The 11,939-nt window shown below is 40.5% G+C and overlaps 1 non-coding gene across 1 annotated transcript; it reads left to right on the top strand.

Annotated features, from left to right (window-relative positions):
* The first annotated feature begins 10,866 nt into the window (after window positions 1–10,866).
* Window positions 10,867–10,973, top strand: LOC141624488 (small nucleolar RNA R71). The gene has a single exon (XR_012534295.1). It is a non-coding gene; the product is annotated as a small nucleolar RNA R71 (small nucleolar RNA).
* The last annotated feature ends 966 nt before the right edge of the window (window positions 10,974–11,939 follow it).

Below are 11,939 nucleotides of genomic sequence, written 5' to 3'. Positions count from 1 at the left end.
TTGTGGTGGCTGCTAACCCAAGCGTCTTTGGAGGAAAACGCACGGATTGTGCTTGTGGAGGACGGGCGGATTGGGGACAATCCGCAAGGATTGTACCTCAGCAACATTTCTTCTTCTTTTCTTCTCTTTTCTTCATAAATTCCTTGGGGATTTCCTTTGGGACTCAAGGATCCTTTCTCAACATTGCTCATCTACTATAATATGTACAAAGGCCTTCTAATCTTGTCTCTCCTTGATTCTTGGCCATTGGATTCGATCAATTTAGTCTCGTTTTGCCATGAAAATGCAAGATTTACACTCCTTTCCTACCGAGGGATCAAAATCTCAAAGAATATGCAAAACAAAGAACTAAAGACAATAAATGACCCAAATATGCAGTAAAAAGCATGGGAACAAGGCTAATTCGGGGGCTAAATATGCGCTAATTATGGTCACATTAAATATCCCCAAACCGAACCTTTGCTCGTCCCGAGTAAAGAGGTGACAAAGACTAGGACCATTATTTAAACTAACCTAATAACATAGCCGATATAAGACAATTAGCGGGTCTCACTCCGCCCCTTCAACTCACAACAAGACAACCATGAGGTAGGATGCCTTCTTGCAAGGCAAGGTGGGTCTTGCCAAAATGGCGACACATCCAAACATTAAGCACACAAAATCAAATAATGAATGCATCTACAAAAGGAATAGCCACTTCCTCATCAAGTGGCGGAGGCAACTAAAAGAGAGCAAATTTAAGAGCATGTAATCCTTCACAAATACTAGTTCAACAAATTACTAAGGCTAAGAGGATGGCACTAAATCACCTCCAAATGGTGTTAAACTAGTCTACTTTCGTCCTCAATTTCCAAATGCTTTCGTCAAGAGCGATCGGATGGTGGTGGAATGATGATCCCTATGATGCTAGTAGCATATGACATGACAAGTCTCGAATTCTCTACAAAAGTAAAGGTCATGGATCGTCCCAAGCTCGACAAAGTGGCTTGACAAAAAGTCTTTTTGGGAATGAAATGCTCAAATCTTTATACACAACGGGTCGATATGTCTAGTATTCAAAATTTGACCTCATTTAACTTTCACATTTCAAAAATTTAAGATGGGGTTTGTCCCTTCCGGGCTAGTGTCCTTTGCTTTCGCCACTCGCTTATTAGGCAACCGGTTAACCTCTAGACAATAGCTTTTCGGGGTGATAGTCACTCTGTCTCTGGGCGGCCGAATTCACAACCGTGTGGGGGCCCAATTCAATGGATCCCGCTCCAAAGCACATCGAAGTGGTACGCCTCCATCAAAACAATTAAATTTCTCAACATTTCATAACATTTGAGGTTTCCTTGGCAATAAATTACTTCCACATGACAAAATTCTTTCAAATGAGCACTTCAAGCTTATTGATAGAAAATATTTTTGGGTTGCCTTACCACAAGGTCAATCAAGGTCACCTAGACAAGTTAACCAAGTCCACATCGCATCACGGGGTTGGATAGGTGACTCACATGCAAACCCTTGACTAGGCTTTGGGTCATGGGTCAAAAGACACTAGTATGACACTATCTAGGGTGTTTTACAACCATTCTAGTAGGCAAAGTCTTAAGTTAAAAAAGTATTTGTAATGGCTTAGTTGCTCTTGTCAAAGTTCTCAATTAGGCACTTTTCAAAATATTTTATCTAAATGCAACTACATGCAATGATGCAACTAATATATTCATCCTAATACAAGTGATTCTATCAACTAATATGACATATAAACTAAATGCAAGTCCTAAATTCACATTGTTATACCGCATCAATCAAAATAAAGCCACATAGTCATTAACATAAAGAGGAAAAAGGAGATTGGAAAGATCATACCATGCGGTCTTCATGATCCTCATGTCTCGGATGTGGCGTAGTCAATCAATGTGAATAAGGATAGGACAAACACAATATATACAATATATACAATATAACTACACTACAAAAGGAAATAAACATGTTTTTGGGTTTTTCAATTTTCAATTTTTTATGGTTTTTCGAAATTTTTCAATTTTTTTTGGATTTTTGAATAAAAGTTAAGTTAGAATTCCCCATCCCCACACTAATATGGGCATTGTCCTCAATGGCCAAAATGATGGAAAATTATGCAAACATGATGCATAATTTCTACACTAAATGCAATCTACACTAGTCTACACTACATGATGCATGGTTTTTGTTTATGACGGAGAAGATAATTTAGATTACCTCCCGTTTTGTATGCATTAACTTCCTCAAACCGAGTTAGACACTATTGCTAAAGTCCAAGGATGGGTGTAGTTCATGCACACACTATGCAATGCATGAAACTAATTTGTCGTTTTGGATTTTGAAAGTGGGAACAAAAAAATGAGAACACCTCAAAAAGTACCGAGGTGTGAGTCCTCAATGGTGCTAGGAATACTCCAACAATGATCAAGAAAAATAAATAAATAGAACAAAGAGAGAAATAGACAAACCTTGAGAGGGTAGGAGCCTCCAAAGCTTGCTAATCTTCCATCATATCATCACTATCATCATCTTCCTCATTAGAAGTGGTCTCATTGCCACTTCCCTCATCACTTGCTTCTTCATCTTCTTCTTCACCTTGCTCATAATCCTCTTCTCCTTGTTTACTTGCTTCCTCATCAATGTTATCATCAACTTCTTCATTACCAACAACCTCATTGTCACCCGGAACAACCCTAGATGCACTTGGAAATAGGACTTCCTTATCCGCCCAACTAGGCAAAGGACATGATGGGTCACGTAGTCCTTGCCTAGCTAAGTGTAAGAGGGGTGGATATTGAGCTAAGTAAGCATTTTTCCGATCCTCAAAGGCTTGCTTGTGCATTGCTTGCATGAGAAGAGTCAAATAATCATTTCTTGCTTCAACACCCTCCGGCTTGAACTCTTGGTACTCAAAAGGGTAAGGTGGTGTGACAATGGAAGAGGAGGGTATTTCAAGTTCACCTTTTTGTTGTTGGATAATATACTCGGCCTCTTTTGAAAGGGGAAGTAGATAATTGGTCCGGTGGACACTCAATCGGCAAATCTTTGAAGGCAAAGTGAAAGAACTAGCCTCACTAGTGAGCCATAAATACTTGGTGTCAAGAGGGTTATGGGCAACCCACTTGTACTTGTGTATCATAGTATGCAAATCAACGAGATGACCACCTTCTTTCCCCTCATACTTGTTATCTTTGTTGAAGTTAGGATCAAAGTATTTAGCTAGGATAGTGACTAGGCCTCCATTCACAATTACGGTAGTGCCTTTCTTCCCACAATCAATGTTGAGCCATCTATCCACCAATAGCCTTAGAAAGTTGAAAGGCTTGGTGTGTACTCTTCCAATGTTCAAAGCCGACTCAAGAAGAACAAAATCGAGTTTGGTGAAATGGTTGGTGTCTTTTCTTGCATTGATGGTGCTCCCTACGACCTTGTGCCATACTCTTATGCCCGGATGCTGGACTAAAAGTGCACGACTCGCATGAAAGTCCTCAAATTTCCTTCCGGAAATTGCCTCCCAAAGAGGGTCGGGGTCATATTTGCCAACATTCTTAAAATAACTCGGTTCATCACTAAGACCCAAAGCATCACCTAATTCCTTAAAGGAGATGCGCCTACTAACATTAGCTAGACGAAACTCGAGGTTCTCCATAGTCTCAACCTTGTTAACTTTCAAAGAACTCAAAAATCCTAAGGTAAGGGAGGGGTATCTCAATTCTTTTGATTCAAACAATTTCTCCAACCCCATGGCTTTGAAAAAGGCTCTAGTTTGCTCAAGCACACCCAATTTTTCTAAGGTATCTTCACATATAAACTTGGTGGATTGAAATGATTTTCTAGCAAACTTAGCAAAAGTATCCCTATGGGTTTTGGAAATGAAAGTTACCTCCGGATAGTTTGCAAGTTGATCAATTTCCGGAGTAGTAGATGTTGTTGCACCCATGGGGGGTTGTTGTTGTTGTTGCACTTCCAAATTTGGGTTTGCTACCACCATTGCCAATGCTTTCTTTGCTTGAAGAGTCTTTTGCCTTAATGAAAGTGTCTTTGCCTTTGGTGCCTTTGCCTTTGTTGCCTTTGTTGCTCCCTTAGTCCTTGCCATTGATGAATTAACCAAAAAGAGTGAAAAATCTTCAATTTCTAGTGCACCCAAATCGATTTAAAGATGAAAGGCGTTGCCTTTATGAATTCAAAAATCGACTCAAAGGTTGAAGATTTTGTGTTTGGTTTTGATTTTTATTGAAAAAGGAGTGATTGATTTGTTATTAAAAGGATGTTTTGATTTGATTTTGGTGAATGTAGTTGAGGAATTTTGTTTTTGTGATGGAGAGGATGAGGGTTTTGAGGGTTTTGAGTATTGTTGTGAATGAAGGAATGAAGAAATGAATGTGGGAGGGGTTTTATAAAGCCCGAAAAAATTTGAACTGCAGGGGCAATCCGTGCGGTTTCTGCTCGGGACGGGCGGATTCTGCCTTTTCTGGGCTGTGAAAAACTCGCCTAAAGACGGGCGTCTTTAAGGGAAGACGCTCGGATTCGCAGACACAGGACGGACGGATTATACAGAAGACGGGCGGATTCCTTTACAGGGATTTTTCTTGTTTTCCTCAGCCAAGAAGACGGGCGTCTTCCATTCAAGACGGGCGGCTTTTTGAAGACGGGCGGATTAGGATGTAGGACGCCCGGATTCGCTGACAGTCAAAAATATTTCAAAAGTTCAGCTCAGAGGGACGTGCATCTTCTACCCAACACGCTCGGATTGTCTGAAGACGGGCGGATTCTCCTGAATCCGCTCGGATTCGACCCCCTTTGTACCCGGATTCAGGTTCCATTCGTGTACAACGCATATCCCTTGTCATTCTTCCATTCTTCTTCATATCTTGTGTTCTTCATTGTGGGGGCACTACTAAGGCATGGATAGCCTAGGCAATTGTCATCCCCACACTAAGCTAAAGCACTACACATTAATTGAAATTATTAATCCCTCCCTCACTTCTCTCAAACATGATAATTATCTTGATCAAAGTATATAAAAATCCAAAGATGACAAAAAAATGCAATACAAGAATTGAAATGCAAGTTAGGGAGTTAGAAATATTTACAAATGGTGGTTTAGGGAGGACTCCATCAAACTCTCATTCTTGATGAGATGTCAAGGGGGCATGTTCAAGGTGTTGTTGATGTTGCTCAACACCTTGAAAAAGTAATCAAAAGCTTTTTCATTATCATGGTAGAGGTCTTCAATAGACCGTGGCCCTTGTTGTCGGTCCTGATCGATGGCATTACCAATGTAGGGATTAAAAATCCTTTCAAATTCGTCGTCCCAATGACCACAAACTTCATTAAGTTGATCATTGAAAATCTCTTGATTTGATGGTGACAACTTTCCCATTTCCTTTTCTTGACCAATGAGGCCATCTTCTTCATTGCTTGTCTTTGATGAGCTTTGCAAGCTCTCTTTGTCACAATTCACTTGCTCTTTGAATGGAGCATCTTCAATTTTCTTCTTCCATTGGAGTTCCGACTTCTTCCTTTCATCCTTCTGACTATAATGATCGATCATAAAAAACGGTTCATGTAAATGAGGAGCTCTCATAGTCTTGTCAAGATTAAAAGTTATACTCTCATCTCCCACTTCTAGAGTGAGCTCACCATGTTTTACATCAATCACCGCACCCGCGGTGTGTAAGAAGGGTCTTCCAAGAATGATTGGAATGTTGGAGTCTTCCTCCATATCAACAATGACAAAGTCCATCGGGATGAAAAACTTCTCAATTCGCACGGGGACATCTTCCCATATCTAATGGTGTCTTCGTCGATCTATCGGCCATTTGGAGTGTGATATTGGTGCATTTAAGCTCTCACATCCCCAACCTTTTACTTACCGAGTACGGCATAACACTCACACTAATCCCTAGATCACATAAGGCTTTGTTGATCGTGGTGTCGCCAATGGTACACGGTATTGAGTAGCTTCCCGGATCCTTTAGTTTTGGAGGTGAACTCCCTTGAAGTATTGCACTACTCACTTTAGTGAACGCGATAGTCTCAAGTTTCCGGATCGACTTCTTCTTTGTGAGGATGTCTTTCATGTATTTCGCATAGGCCGGCACGTGATTGATTAATTCCGTGAAAGGAATTGAGACATCCAAATTCTTCACAATTTCCATAAACTTTCCAAGTTGGTCATCAAATTTGGGCTTGGCTTGACGACTTGGAAAAGAAAGTCTAATCACAATGGGCTCCTTCTCCTTGATCTTGTCTTCATTTTTCTTTGAAATTTCTTCTTTTGATGATTCTCCATCTTTGGAGTTTTGCACAATTTCTTCCTTATCACTAGCTTCCACAACTTCATCCTCAACTTGCTTCTTCGGTGCTTCATACCTTGTACCACTTCTCAAGTGAATGGCACTAACCGTTTCATGTCTTGGGGGATTACTTTGAGGTGGTAATTGCCCCTTTTGTCTTTGTGAGCTTGAAGATGCTAGTTGAGTCAATTGTGTTTCCAACATCTTGGTGTGAGCTAGAATGTTGTTGATGGTGGTTTCCTTTGCTTGACTATCTTTTTGCATTTGGGTGAAAAACTCTTGTTGATTCTTTTGCATTTGGAGGAGGAGGGTTCAGCAATTTCTTCCCCTTGGTGTTGAATGATGTACTCGGTCTCTTCGGAGAGTGGGATCGGAGAAGGTAGTCCGGTCGATGAACATTTAATCGGCAAATTTTGCTAAGCAAAGTGAAGGATCTAGCTTCATTTGTCAACCACCCAAAGTTGTTGTCAAGAGTATCGTTCTTGACGCATTTGAACTTTAGAATCATGGTGGGCAAATCAATAAGATGGCCTCCTTTTACCGAAGCATACGTGTTGTTCTTGTTGAAATCCCGGTTAAAATACTTAGCCAAATAGGTAACTAATCCTCCATTGGCAATAAAGGCCGTGCCTGCTTTGCCATAATCAACATTAAGCCATCGATCAACCAAAAGTCGTAAAGCATTGTATGGCTTGGTAAATTCTCTCCCAATGTTCAAAGCCGACTCAAGAAGGATAAAATCAAGTTTGGTAATATGGTTTGTGCCATTTCTAGCTATCAAAGTATTCCCAATGACCTTATGCCATACTCTAATGCCCGGATGGTGGACTAAGAGAGCACGACAATCATGAAAACGTGTGAATTTCCTTCCGGAAATTGCCATCCATAGAGAAGCGGGGTCATACTTGGTAAGCATCTCTGTAAATTTCGCACTATCACTAAGGCCAAATATCTTACCCAATTCGTCATAAGATAAGCATCTATCAACATTTTCAAGACGAAACTCAATAATGGTTCGGGTCTCCACCATTGTGACTTTCAAAGAGCTCAAAAACTCTAAGGTGAGGGAGGAGTATGTCAATTCTTGCATTGTAAACAATTTACTTAACCACATAGACTCGAAAAAGGTCTTAGTTTGCTCAAGGACACCCAATTTTGACAATGCATCTTCACATATGAACTTAGTAGGCATGATAGTTTTCTTAGCAAAGGAAATAAATTTCTTCCTATGGGAGTCGGAAGTGAAGATTACCTCCGGATAGTCGGCCAATTGTTCAATGACCGAAGTGGTAGAAGTAGTAGCTTCCATAAGAGGATTTTGTTCTTGAATCTCCGACCTTGCCTCATGGACTACCAGTGCCTTTGATGTTTGCTTATCAAGAAGGGCTAGTTGCCTCTTAGAAAGGGTCTTCTTTTGGGGTGCCTTGTTTCCACCTATTGTTTTTGCCATACTCCTTTGCTTAATTACACCAATAAAAGATTGAAATCTTCAATTTCTAGTAATGCCCAAATCAATTTAGGATGAATGAAAGTTGCATTGTATCCAAAAAATTGACTCAAAACTTGAAGATTTTGGTGTTTGAATCACTTTTTGATGCTAAAGGAGTGATTAATTTTTGTTTTGAGGAAGTTTGGATTTGATTTGGTTGATTTTTGTTGAGGAATTTGGTTTTTGTTGATGGAGAGGATGAGGGTTTTGGGGTTTTGGGGTTTTGGGGTTTTGGGTAGTGTTTGTGTTTTGAAACAATGAAAATGAATGGGAAATGAGGGTTTAAAAAGGAACCTTTGGTTTTGAAATGCAGAGGGAGACGAGCGGACCTGGTGTCGGGATGCTCAGATTCTTCAAAAATTGGGTTCAGGTAAAGAGGTAATGGGACGAGCGGATTGCAGGAAAGACGAGCGGATTCCTTGGCTGAGACGAGCGTCTTTGGCTCAGGACACTCGAATTCCTTTATTTCCAGTGAAAAATCCCAAATTTTAGCAGTAAAAAGACGAGTGTCTTTCCTGTTGGACGACCGTCCTGACTCAGACGAGCAGATTCCTGGCTTGGACGCTCGGATTCTCAGTCAGACCCAAAATATGTTTTCTGCAGCTTCACAAGACGAGCGGATTGTCCTTCGGGCCGCTCGGATTCTTCCTTGACCACACGGATTCAGGTCCATCCGTGGATGCTTCGTAACCCGTATCAATTCATTCTTCAATTCTCGTGTTCTTCATCGTAGGGGCACTACAAAGGCATGAATAGCCTAGGCAATTATTATCCCCACACTAAGGCAAAGCACTACACATCAATAAACTCATAAGTCCCTCCCCCACTTCTCTCAAAATGATGAAAATCTTGATCAAGGCATAAAAATGTGAATCCAAATATGACAAAAATGCAAGACAATAATTGAAATGCATGTTAGGGAGTTAGAATATTTACAAATGGTGGTTTAGGGAGGACTCCACCAAACTATACTCCAATGTGAGATGTCAATGGGGCATGTTGAAGGTGTTGTTGATGTTACTCAACACCTTGAAGAAGTCGTCGAAAGCTTGCTCGTTATCATGATAAAGATCCTTAATAGACCTTTGCACTTGTCATTCACCATGATGGTCTTGGATCATAACATTACCATATAGGTATTGAATATCCCTTTGAACTCATCATCCCAAAGACCGCATACTTCGTCTACTTGATCACTAAAAATGTCTTGAGTTAATGAAGACAACTCTCCTTCTTTCTTGTCTTGGCCAATGAGGCCTTCTTCTTCACTTGTCATGGATGAGCTTTTCAATCTCTCATTGTTACAATTTCCTTGCTCTTTTGATGGAGCATCATCCACTTTATTTTTCCATTGAAATTCCAACTTCTTCCTATCATCTTTCCGGCTATAGTGATCAACCATAAAACACGGCTCATGCAATCGGGGAGCTCTCATAGTCTTGTCACAATTGAAAGTGATGGTTTCATCTCCCCCTTCAAGGGTGAGATCTCCATGTTTTACATCAATCACCGCTCCCGCGGTGTGCAAGAATGGTCTTCCTAAGATAATAGGAATGTTGAAGTCTTCTTCCATGTCAACAATAACGAAATCCATCGGGATGAAGAATTTTCTAATTCTCACGGGAACATCTTCCCATACCCCTAAAGGTGTATTTGTTGGTGCATTTGAGTTCTCCTATTTCTAGCCTCTTGCTAATGGAATATGGCATGACACTAACGCTTGCCCCAAGGTCACATAAAGCTTTGTTGATTGTAGTGTCACCAATAGTGCATGCAATGGAGAAACTTCCCGGATCCTTGAGCTTTGGAGGTGAACTCCCTTGAACAATAGCACTACTTACTTTAGTGAAAGCAATAGTCTCAAGCTTCCGGATTTATTTCTTCTTTGTAAGAATATCCTTCATATACTTTGCATAAGCCGGAACGTGATTGATTAATTCCGTGAATGGAATCGAGACTTCTAAATTCTTCACAATCTCCATGAATTTTCCAAGTTGGGCATCAAACATAGGCTTAGCTTGACGACTTGTAAAAGGAAGTCTAATCACAATGGGTTCCTTCTCTTTGAACTCCCTTGAACAATAGCACTTCTTTATTGTTGTGTTCTTCTTCCCTAGAGTTTTCAACAACTCTTCCCTTGTCACTAGCATTCACAACATCTTCATCAACGGGTTTCTTTGGCCCTTCATTCCTTGTACCACTCCTTAAATGGATGGCACTCACCGATTCTTGTCTTAGGGGATTACCTTAGGGTGGTAATTGCCCCTATTGTCTTTGTGAACTTGAAGATGCTAATTGAGATAATTGGGTCTCCAACATCTTTGTGTGGGCTAGGATGTTGTTGATGGTGATGTCTTTTGCTTGGCTATCCTTTTGCATTTGAGTGAAAAACTCTTGTTGGTTCTTTTGCATTTGGAGGACCTCTTTTTGAACATCAAAACTTTGGTCATTTTGTTGATTGTATGGAGTTTGATTTTGGTAACCTTGGTTTTGGTTGTAAAAGGGTCTTTGATTTTGATTTCTCATTGGAGGTGGGGTGTATGTTGGTTGAGGGTTTTGAACATTTAGGCTTTTGTATGAGAGATTTGAATGGAATTTGGTGTTTTCATTGTAATAGTTGGAATAAGGGGTACCACTCTTGTATGCTTGAAAAGCATTCACTTGCGCACTTGTTCCCCTACATTCACTTTGGTCATGTCCTAAAGTTCCAAAATTCTCACATATTCCACTTGGAATTGATGAAGATGCCACCATGGCATTAACATGTTGCTTTGGTGATTTGAGGCTTCTTCAAGTTTAGCCATAGCCTTCTCAAACTTCAAGTTGATGGTATCAATATGAAAACTAAGTTGAGCACCCAATTGAGTAATAGAGTCCACTTCATGCTTTCCTCCTCTAGTAGCCTTGCGAGGTCTACTACATTGTGAGTTATGAACCGCCATTTCCTCAATCTTGTTCCAAGTTTGATTATCGTCAACTTCGGTGAACATACCATTTGATCCCATGTTGAGAATGTTTCGGAAGTCTTCATAAATACCATTCCAAAATTGTTATACCAAGAACCACTCGGTTAGTCCATGATGAGGACATGAGCGACATGTTCCTTTGAATCGCTCCCAAGCTTCATACAAAGATTCTTCGTCCCTTTGCTTAAAACCCGTGATTTGAGCTCTTAGCATGTTAGTCTTTTCCGGAGGGTAGAACTTTTTGTAGAAAGCAAGAGCCAACTTCTTCCAAGAGTCGATACCAAGAGTAGCCTTATCAAGGCTTTTTAACCATTGTTTCGCGGTACCAATTAGATAAAAAGGAAATAAGACCCATCAAATTTGGTCTTGAGTCACTCCGGTTTGCGAAATCGCATCACAATAGCCACAAAAAGTCTCCATATGAGAATGAGGGTCTTCACTAGGCATCCCCGCAAATTGGCTTCTTTCGACTAATTGGATAAATGCGGATTTTGCAATGAAATTTCCGGTCAAGTGTTGTGGTGTGGGAGTACCATTGGGTAGGTTCTCCTCGGTTGGTACGAAATGTGATGAAAACTTAGGCATTGTGGGTTGATTGTGTGGTTGATTTTGTGTTGGGTTCTCCTCACCTTCTCTTGCAAAAGGGTTGATGAACTCAATAGTATTTGGTTGAATATCTATAACCTCACCAATACCTCTTAAAGTATTTCTAGCAAGTCTTCTATTGGTTGTCAAAGTTCTCTCAATTTCGTGATCAATGGGTGTAATACCCCAAGTTATTGAGAGTAAGGTTGTCCCACATCGGGGAATTGAGGAGGTTGTGATATGTTTATAAGGGATTCCAACCACTTAGTAACAAGGCCTTGTGTTTTTGGGCTTAAGTGAGGACAATTAATGGGCCAAAAATTGCACACCCATCTTATTGGGGTTGTGTTACGGCGGTGGCGGGTCGGGTTGTTATAATGGGTAACAAGTTACCTTGTGATCTTCTAGACATGCAAAATATCAAACAACTCAAAAACAATTAGAACAAACCTTAAGGAGTTTTACTTCCCCAAGGTAAAGAAAGACACAACTAATAACAATCAAGGAAAATCAAATCAAGTTAACACCGTCCCCGGCAACGGCGCCATTTTTGGTCGGACTATATTTTTCGGTTACTTGTCGTTAGGAGCACCT

The sequence above is a fragment of the Silene latifolia genome, chromosome X, assembly GCF_048544455.1.
Source record: "Silene latifolia isolate original U9 population chromosome X, ASM4854445v1, whole genome shotgun sequence".
In the NCBI taxonomy this organism is placed as follows: Eukaryota; Viridiplantae; Streptophyta; class Magnoliopsida; order Caryophyllales; family Caryophyllaceae; genus Silene; species Silene latifolia.
This window is presented reverse-complemented; position numbering and strand designations above follow the sequence as displayed.